Genomic DNA, 10,679 nt, shown 5'->3' on the forward strand with positions numbered 1-10,679 from the left:
CTGTTTGAGTTTCAAGTTGAACTAGCCATTTTATTCTTGGAAAATCATTTTTATTTGAAAGAATGACTGACAGAGAACTATGGCTACTCAGACTTGAGTAATGGGTAGACATTTTCTCGAATATGAACAAAATGAGCCTGTCACTTCAAGGACAACAATTGATAGTATTTGTTGTCCATGATAAAATTTGAACTTTCAAGTGAAGATTAAAAGTTTGTAAAACTTGTATCTGCAGCTGTAAGCTTGACAGCTTCATAATATTTAAAGACCTTTCTGATGAGATTGGTGGTGATATTAACAAATGTGATTTTTTAAATATTATATAATAAAATGTATCAACATTTGGAGGACCTGTATAACTCAGTGAACCAATATTTTCCAAGTAACCAGTGGATAAGGTTACAAAATCATTATATGTGGTAAAATCATTATAATGATAAAAGAGCCATTCTAAGAACAAGATCAACCAAGAGATTTTAATGCAGCAGAGTGTGAAAGTCCATTGATTTGGTTTCAGATTCCACATTGCAAATATCCTTTAAGAAGATACTAATTGATCAAAGATTCTAAAGAAGAATCCTAATCAAAAGGGGTAAAATGCAGAACAGAAAAAGCAGAATTTAAAATTCTCATGGACTCCAGACTTTCTGGAGCCAGGAAGGCTGGATGAACCCCTAAAAGTACTGTCCTGATATAATCTTTAAACCTTAAACCAAAAATATCCCCTGAACCTGGACAGAGCTGGAGAAAAATGTAGAACAAAATTCTAACTCACAAAAAGAGACCAGACTTACCGGCCTGACAGAGATTGCAGAAACCCTGAGAGTATGGCCCTGAGACACCCTTTTAGCTCAGTAATGAAGTCACTCCCTTCAGCTAAAGATTAGGCAGGCCTATAAAACAAAATAAGACTAAAGGGGCATACCAGCCCAGATGCAAGGACTAGAAGGCAGGAGGAGACAGGAAAGTCGGTAATAGGGAACCCAAGGGCAAGAAGGAAAGAGTGCTGACGTGTCATGGGGTTGGTAATCAACGTTACAAAACAGTATGTGTACTAATTGTTTAATTAGAAGCTAGTTATTCTCTAAACCTTCATCTAAAATACAATTTTAAAAAAAATCCCGACGTCTTCTTAAAATCAAGTAGTCAAGTATAACTAGTAAAAAATGTCTGCCTTGTGCATTATGCCCTTTTAAGATGTATCTATATGGGATCAAGTGGAGCCCTGGTGGCGTAGTGAATAAGTGCTATGGCTGCTAACCAAAAGGTCAGCAGTTCAAATCCACCAGCCGCTACCTGGAAACCCTAGGGAGCAGTTCCACCCTGTCCTATAGGGTCACTATGAGTCAGAATCAACTCGACAGCAACGGGTTATATGGGATCAAAGTGACAACAGCAACTCAAAATATTGCATAGGAACCTTACGGGGCAGTGAGTTTATATTAATGGGGGAGGAATAACTCAGAAAATGAGGGTAAGGATGCACAACTTGAAAAATGTAATCAGTGTCACTGAATTGTACATGTAGAAATGGTTGAATTGGAATATGTTTTGCTGTGTATATTCTCAACAATAGCAAAATAAAAAGAAAATACTACTTGTCAAGGTTTAATTCAATATCAAGAAAAATATCTACAATTATCCAGAAAGCTATTAATAAAAGCCTCCCTTTTCCAAATATATATCTTTGTGAGGCCAGATTGTCTTCATATACTTCAACAAAAAACAACATATGAAAATTAGACTGAATGGAGAAGTAGCTACGAGAATCCAGATGTCTTCTATTAAGCAAACATTAAAGAGATTTGTTAAATGTATGACAATGCCACTTTTCTATTTTTGTAATAGTTATTTTTTATTAAAACTATGGTTTTATTATAGGTTTGTTATTTTGAAATTTATTTATTTATTAATTTTATTTCTAATATAATTCATATTGATAGATTTTTTTTAAAAAGCTCCTTGGGCTCCTCAATAATTTTTAAGAATATAAAGTGGTCCCGAGATAAAAAAGTTTGAGAACTGCTGGCACAGTGGTTGCAAATAATTTAAGTACCAAAAGCCAAGATTTACATCATATATAATAGACTAGAAAGAAAATAGATGGAAAGTCAGACTATACCTCCCCTTCACCACCTCCCCACTCCACTCCCAGACTAGAAGTTGCCTGGCTGGAGATGAAGCCATGCTGGAAAAGGAAAAGAAACGTAATGGATATGGGTTTCTTCTCCCACTGCCCTTCCTCCTTGCCATAAAGCTGAGTCCAGAAAATGAAAGAATGAGAGGTCGTAAGATTGTGTCCTATTGCCCATCTAAAACCCTGGAAGGCAGCAACCTCATCCATGTGCTCTGCCAATCAATGATGTAGGAGCAAAACAGTAGAAAGAGCAGATGGTGTTCTAGGCATGATGGCCTGAGACTGCACAGTTCCACAGTGGCACAGGAGAACACGTAAAACTTCCCATTCTCCAGAGAAGCTGGAGAAATCACTGGGAACAGGTCTTTAGATCCAAAGGGACCTGGCAGCTGGGACTGAGAGGCCACCAAATGATCTACTTAGACTGATGACTGGAGGCTATGGGGGGAGCCCAGATCACAGCAGCTAGGGAGCACTTACCAAGGACCAAATTTGATGAGGTTCATCCAATGCCAGCAGAGGACAGATGATGGCTGAGGCCAGATGTCGTCCTCTTACCTCATGTCCCGTGCCATGATCATCTTGGGAAGGAAAGGGAGAGAAGAACCCTGAATTTGACTTGGTTTTCCTAAAAGAGACTTAACCAGAAACCAGCTGCTGTTGAATTAACTCCGACTTATGGCGACCTCACGTGTTTCAGATTAGAATTGTGCTCCATAGGATTTTCAGTGGTTGACTGTTTGAAAGTAGATCGATAGGCCTTTCAATTCCAAGGCACTTCTGGGTGGACTCAAACCTCCAACCTTTCAGTTAGCACCCGAGTGCCTTAATCATTTGCCCTACCCAGGGAGAAACACTTAAAGTGACAAAACATATCTTGAATGGGGATGATTATAGAAACCAAAGAAAGCTACATTTCTGCACACATTGTGGATTATGGAATGTATCCCCACTAAATAACCATTATATCCCAGGTCTAATTAGCAACAATGAAGACTCAAGGAAAAATAGCAAAAAGTCAGGGTTGAGACTACTGATACACTATACCTCAGTTAAGATGTACCAGGAATGAGTACAGTGATGTAGTTGGAGGCTTAAGCCTACAGGTGTATATTGTGATCTGTACCCAAAATAATCTTCTCTACCCTGTGGTAAAGGAGCCCTGATGGCAAAATGGTTAAACACTTGGGTATTAATGAAAAGGTCAGCAGTTTGAACCTACCAGTGGCTCCGTGGGAGAAATGACCTGACGATCTATTCCCATAAAGATTACAGCCTAGGAAACCCTATGGGGAAGTTCTACTCTGTCATATAGGGTTGATATGAGTCAGAATTGATATGACGACACAACAACAATAACCCTATGGTGGACACAACCTAAAGTGACCCTGGAAGAATTTCTGTTTTCTTTATGTTCAGGTGTAATCCATACTGAAGACTTATACCTTCATCAGTAAGTGCTTCAAGTTCTTCACTTTTGGCAAGTAAGGTTGTGTCATCTGCATACCTCAGGTTGTTCATGAATCTTCCTCCAGTCCTGATGCCACATTCTTCTTCATATAGCCCAGCTTCTCAGATTATTTTCTCAGCATATAGATTGAATAATGGTGGGTGCACAGGTATGCTATAATCTCTCTCACCGTCTCTCTAGCTACTAATGGACATAATAGCTACTAATGGGCACAACATAAAGTATGTGCCTTAGGGGGAGATGACTGTCCTCTAAAGAAACCCAGAACTCTGTTAAACTATTTCAGTGGATTAAAGGGGAGAAAGAATGCTCCTGGTGCCAGTAAATTGAGAATAGCCATCAGGAGATGGTCACCCACCTTAAACAGGGACAATGAATGATGTTCATTGCCTTCAAGGGGCTTTCCACTTTTATTACCCCTTTTACCTTTTATTACCCCTTTCTCCTTCCTGTTCTCTGTACATGCTGTTTGGCACAAAGAAATGATCCTTCTGTTAGTATTTAACCGCAGGAGAGAGGAACTTCGAAATTCCTCTTCCATGCTTCCTATTCATGAGTTAGGACACACTTGGATGCAATATAACATTACCCTGGGACGGAGCCTAACTTCAGGAAGCCTTGGCTGATGAGGCTGTTTGCTGTTCTACTCATCCCTGCCTGTCCTGTTTATTCTGTAATAAACACCTATTGATCACACCATTAGAACAGTGTCTGGTCTGTGCTCTGCTCCAAAAAGTCTTAACTAAGAACCTGTGAATACAGTACACTGCAAATCAGTAAAGTGAAAGAATACAACCTTGCTGCACACCTTTTCCAATTTTAAACCATGTGGTATCCCCTTGTTCTGTTCTAATGACTATTTCTTGATCCACATGCAGATTCCGTATGAGCACCATTGAAAATATTATGACTTGGGTCAGGCACATCTTAGTCATCAAAGTGACATCTTTGCTTTTTAACACTTTAAAAAAATCTTTTGCAGATTTGCCCAATGCAATACATCATTTGATTTCCGTGGACATTGATTATTGATCCAACAAGAATGAAATCTTTGACAACTTCTGGAAATCTCATTCTTTGCAATGTTATCCATAATTTGTTATGATCCACACAGTCAAATGCCTTTGCATAGTCAATAAAACACAGGGAAACATCTTTAGAGAATTCTCTGCTTTCAGCCAAGATCCATCTGACATCAGCAATGATATCCCTTTCCATGTTCTCTTCTGAAGCCAGCTTGAACTTCTGGCAGTTCCCTGTTGATGTACGGCTGCAACCATTTTTGAATTATCTTCAGCAAAATTTAGCAGTATGTGATATTGATGATATTGTTTAATAATTTCCACATTCTGTTTGATTGCCTTTCTCTGGAAATACAAACTCAGCTAAAAGTTTAGAAATTCTGAAGATTAACATGATTTTTTACATGGTTTTTCCTTTTAAAAAGTTTTAAGTATTTTTGCATAAGATGACATTAACAGGAGCTGAAGTAAAAGGCACTCGTATACTTCATGAACAGATGGTTTAGACCCCATGATACTTGTCTCTAGTGCTGTGCTGCTTCTTCCTCTACTCATACATAGAGCCCCTGTACTAGAGCCTCACTCAGAGGTAGTCCTGAAAGGTGGGGGGAAGTACTTTGGACTAACTGCATAATTAAGAACTTGGAAAGAACAAAATTGGAAAATAAGTGACCAGGACATCTGGGTAGAGATATGTGGATGGGCATAATGAAACCTAATTGCTAGCTGGAAAGATTCAGAGCAGAAGACTCTGCTAAACTGTGTCCATATTCCTGGCCCATGGAAACTGTGAGATAATAAATATATGTTGTTTTAAGCCACTGAATTTGTGGTAATGTGTTACACAGCATAGAAGACTAATATACAGCCACAACCTTATCTCAATGATTACTCCATCCTTGCAGTTCTTCAGGCTCGGAACTTTGGAATCCACGTTACTCCTCTCTCTCTTTCACATCCCACATTCAATCTGTCAAGAAATCCTGTTGGCTCTATCTTCAAATCTAACCAAACCAACCACTTCTCACCAACTTCACTGCTGCCACTCTGTCCTGAGATGCCATCATCATCTTGGATATCCTCCCTGCTTACATCCTCGTTCCCTACAATCTAGTCTCAACCCAACACCCAGAGTAATACTTCCACAAACTAAGTTAAAGTATTCCTCTGCTCAAAATCCTGCAATTGCTCTCCATTTAATTCAGAATAAAAATCATAGTCCTTAGAGTGCCCTGCAAGGCCTTACATGATCTGGCCTCCATTGCCTTTGTGACCTCAACTCCTCTTCTTTCCCTGCTCTCGTTCTGTTTCAGCTGTACTGGCTTCCTTGTTGATTATCGTAGGGCCTTTGGGCTGATGTTCCCCTAGATATCCACAGACTAACTCCTGCAGTTTATTCAGGTCTTTGCTCAATGAGGCCCACACTGGCAACCTTATATAAAATTTCACCCTCTCCCTGCCTAACCTGCACTTCTGATTCCATTACCATGATCTTTTTTTTTTTTTTTAACCATAGAGCCTATAATCTTATAACTATATAATTTACTAACTATATAATTACATCTGCTGTCTTCTACTTGAAGAAGCTTCTTGAAGTAGGTGTATCTGTCAGTTTTCTTTCATCAGTGTATTCCCCTTATCTATGTGTCTAGCGCCTGACACATAATAGGCACTCAATAAATACTTGTTAAATGGATTAATCAATTTAGCAATAAATAACTGGAGAAGGCAGATGGAATTAAGCAAAGGATGACAGTTTTAAAGTTGCATATTTTCTTATATTAAAGCACTAGGAAAAAAGTATAACTTTTGATAAATCACTAAATTTCATCAACAAAGATATCTATTCCCTCAGTCAAACAAAGAATCTTACAGTTCTTTCTTCTCAATAGCAAGAATAAATTCAGAATTAAATAAAGAATTCCCAATGAAAAGTTAAAATTAGCAAAATAATTGTTAAATTTAAATGGTGGCACAAGTGGTTTTGCGATGGGCTGCTAACATAAGGGTTGGCAGTTCAAACCCACCCACTGGTACTACAGAAGAAAGGCCTGGCCATGTGCCTCCATAAAGATCACAACTAAGAAAATCATATGGAGCAGTACTATTCTGTAACACATGGGGTCGCCATGAGTTAGAATTGAATTGGCAGAAATGGCTTTGGTTTGTTTGTTTACCAAACAATTCTTATAAATTATCCTAACAACAATACTAAAAGGAAGGCCTTGCTAGCTTCTTTTTACAGATGAAGAAACAGAGGTTTGGAAAGGACAGATTAACTTTCCCAAGTTCACACAACTACCTAAATCAATAATTTTAGCCCAGATCTATCTTAGCATTCTTCTTCCTTTACAACATAACACTAATTATGGGTTCTAGAGCCAGTCAGACTACATTCAAATCCCAGCTCTAATCCTAAACTAGCTACATTATTTTTCTCTGCTTCAGTTTTCTCATCTAGAAAATGAAGATAGTAATAGTACAAACCTCACAAGATTGTTGTGAGAATTAAAAGAGTTGATTATTGAGCACATGAGTACTCAATAATCATTAGCTTTATCATTATTTGGAGCCCTGGTGGTGCAGTGGTTTAGAGCAATGGCTGCCAACCAAAAGGTTGGCAGGTCAAATCCAGTAGCCGCTCCTTGGAAACACTATGGGGCAGTTCTACTCTGTCCTACAGGGTCTCTAGGAGTCAGAATCGACTTGACAGCAATGAGTTTGGGTTTTTTTTTTTTTTTTGGTTGGTTGGTTATTGTCATTATGACTAACTACCTGAGGTACAACAAATAACTGTTACTATCAGAACTCCTTTCGTAGGCTCATTTCATATACTTTCTCTTAAGCTTTCTTAGTCATTTCTGTCCCATGCTCTAAAGAATGATGAATGTTCAAAAATTCTTACCGTTTTTATTAAATTCAAGTCCTGAATTCCAGGTGTTTCTTTCAGGACCTTTCTGATTTTTAAGACATGGTGTCCATTTACATAAATTATCATGCAGATAAAAGGGTTTCAAACTAGAGAAATACAAAAGGCATTTCTCTGGTTCTAATTCTACTTGGTTTTCTCTAACTTTACTTGGATAGAATTAAGAAATAACTACTTAATCATCTTTATATTAATTTGGAGTATCTACATATACAGTCCAAAGTCTTTTATTTTACTTTAAAAAATAGGAATGCTAAGATTTTTGTAGATTCAGCTCAAGCTAAAAATTTTCAGAAAGCCTGGTACAGTTCCTGCCAGTAAAATGTGCCTAGAGCCAAAAAATAGTTATTTTTGTTTTAATATACTACTCTGCAACTCATTTTTTCTTTTGAACATTATATATAATTTCCCAGAACTTCTTTCTCACTTTTATCATCCCAGCTTCTTCATTCAACAAAATGTTACTGAGCATGTACCATGTACAAGTACTGCTATAAGCCAGTACCAGTTGCTGTCCAGTCGACTCAAACTCATGGCAACACCATGTGTGTCAGAGTAGAACTGTGCTTCATAGGGTTTTTCAATGGCTGAATTTTTGGAAGTAGATCTCCAGGCCTTTCTTCCAAGGCACTTCTGGTTAGACTAGAACTTCCAACTTTTTGGTTAGCAGCAGACTGCGTTAACTGCTTGACCATCCAGGGTCTCCAGTACCACCATAGGTAAGATGAATATGATTACAACTCTGCCCTCTAGCAGACTGGGCAGCAATATTTCATTTCTCTAACAGAATTATTGTCTACTTTGATACATTCCACATTAAAAATGTATTAACTGAAATACTCCAGACAATAAGAAATGGATTAATTTTCTACTTGATTAATTTAGTATGTTAAAAACCTATTCTTGGAGTTAACATATAAAATCTGCAACTGAAAGTTATTCCTTTCTAGTAGAACCTAAGGTTTTCAACAGTTACTATAGATATTTATTACATAAAGCTGGACACCAGAGGGTAAGTTGGTACAGCCATTATATATGCTGGCATTTTGATGTTATTATCTACACACATATTTACATATTCATGCTCAATAATGAATGTACAAAAACCTTCTAGGGTTTTAAATACAGACCTAATAATAAGATAACAGAGCCATCTAGTGTCCCCATAAAAATTGGATGCTTCACGTAATTTTGTTTCATTCCATGACGTTTTACATAAACACAAGTTTATCTTCCCATTATATATAAGTATTAATAATATTTAAACACGAGGAAAGGGGTAAACAGAAAAGCAAGTAAAAAGAATTTTAACAATTGATCTTTAAATTTTCAAATCAATTTAGCATAGCTGGTATGAAAATATTAGATATTTATAAAATATTAGTTTATAAATACTCCAAAACAGTAATAACAGCCTCCATTTTAATATGCTATATTAAATGTTAGGAGCTCTGGTGGCGCAGTGGTTAAGAGTTATAGGGGCTAACCAAAAGGTCGGCAGTTCGAATCCATCAGCCACTTCTTGGAAACCCTATGGGGCCATTCTACTCTGTCCTATAGGGTCGCTATGAGTCGGAATCAACTTGGTGGCAACGAGTTTGGTTTTTTTGGATTTATTAAATGTTTAACAAAAAAAAAAAACTTCTTTTACATAAAAGTATGTAAGCAAAAAGAAAAAAAGTAAGATTAATAAACAGATTAAACCAAAGATCGAAAGTTACCTGGGAAGGGAAGAAAAAAAACAGTCAAGTTTTTGAGATGTTAACTATCCAATGAAATATGCATGCTACACCTCACCTACACACCACTTCCTACAACCAAGTGAGGCAATCCCTGAAGTGATGGAGGCCAATCTGAGAACACTGGACACCTGGGCAACTCCACGTTTGTCAGGCTAAATAAAAAAAAGACTCAGCATGTGGTTTGCTAAACGTCTCACTAAATATAATATAAACCCCAGAAAACCCACTGCCGTCGAGTCGACTCACAGTGACACTACAGGAGAGAGTAGAACTGCCCCATAGGGTTTCCAAGGAGCACCTGGTGGGTTCGAACTGCCGACCTTTTGGTTAGCAGCCATAGCTCTTAACTACTACGCCACCAGGGTTTCCAAATATAATATATTCATGACGCCAAACATTTACTCTAGTATACCAACTTGAAAATTCCTTTGACCTACCATCACTCCAAAATTCATTGATCCTACTTACATTTTCAATGCCCCTTACGCTCCTCAGGTATTCTCATCATCCCTCCTTCCAAAACCCAAAACCAAACCCACTGCCAACGAGTCGATTCCGACTCATTGCAATCCTACAGGACACGGTAGAACTGCCCCGTAAGATTTCCAAGGCCGTAATCTTTATGGAAGCAGACTGTCACATCTTTCTCCAGCAGAGCATCTAGGGTTTGAACCGCCAACCTTTTGGTTAGCAGCAGGGCACTTTAACCACTGTGCCAACAGGGCTCCTTCATCCCTCCTTATAGTTGTTGTTGTTAGGTACCATCGAGTAGATTCTGACTCATAGCAACCCTATGTACAACAGAACGAAACACTGCCTGGTCCTGAGTCATCCTCACAATCGGTGCTATATTTAAGCCCATTGCTGCAGCCACTGTGTCAATCCATCTCATTGAGGGTCTTCCTCTTTTTCACTGACCCTCCATTTTACCAAGCATTATGTCCTTCTCCAGGGACAGATCCCTCCTGATAACATGTCCAAAGTATGTGAGATAAAGTCTTGCCATCCTTGCTTCTAAGGAGCATTCTTGTTGTACTTCTTCCAAGACAGATATGTTCATTCTTCTGGCAGTCCATGGTATATTCAATATTCTTTGCCAACACCACAATTCAAAGGCATCAATTCTTCTTCGGTCTTCCTTATTCACTGTCCAGCTTTCACGTGCATATGAGGCAACTGAAAACACCATGGCTTGGGTCAGGCGCACCTTAGTCATTAAGGGGACATCTTTACTTTTTAACACTTTAAAGAGATCTTCTGCAGCAGATTTTTCTAATGGAATGTGTCCTTTGATTTCCTGACTGCTGCTTCCATGGGCATTGATTGTGGATCCAAGTAAAATGAAATCCTTGACAACTTCAATCTTTTCTCTGTTTAT

This window comes from Trichechus manatus, unplaced genomic scaffold (assembly GCF_000243295.1).
Source record: "Trichechus manatus latirostris isolate Lorelei unplaced genomic scaffold, TriManLat1.0 scaffold00171, whole genome shotgun sequence".
Classification (NCBI taxonomy): Eukaryota; Metazoa; Chordata; class Mammalia; order Sirenia; family Trichechidae; genus Trichechus; species Trichechus manatus.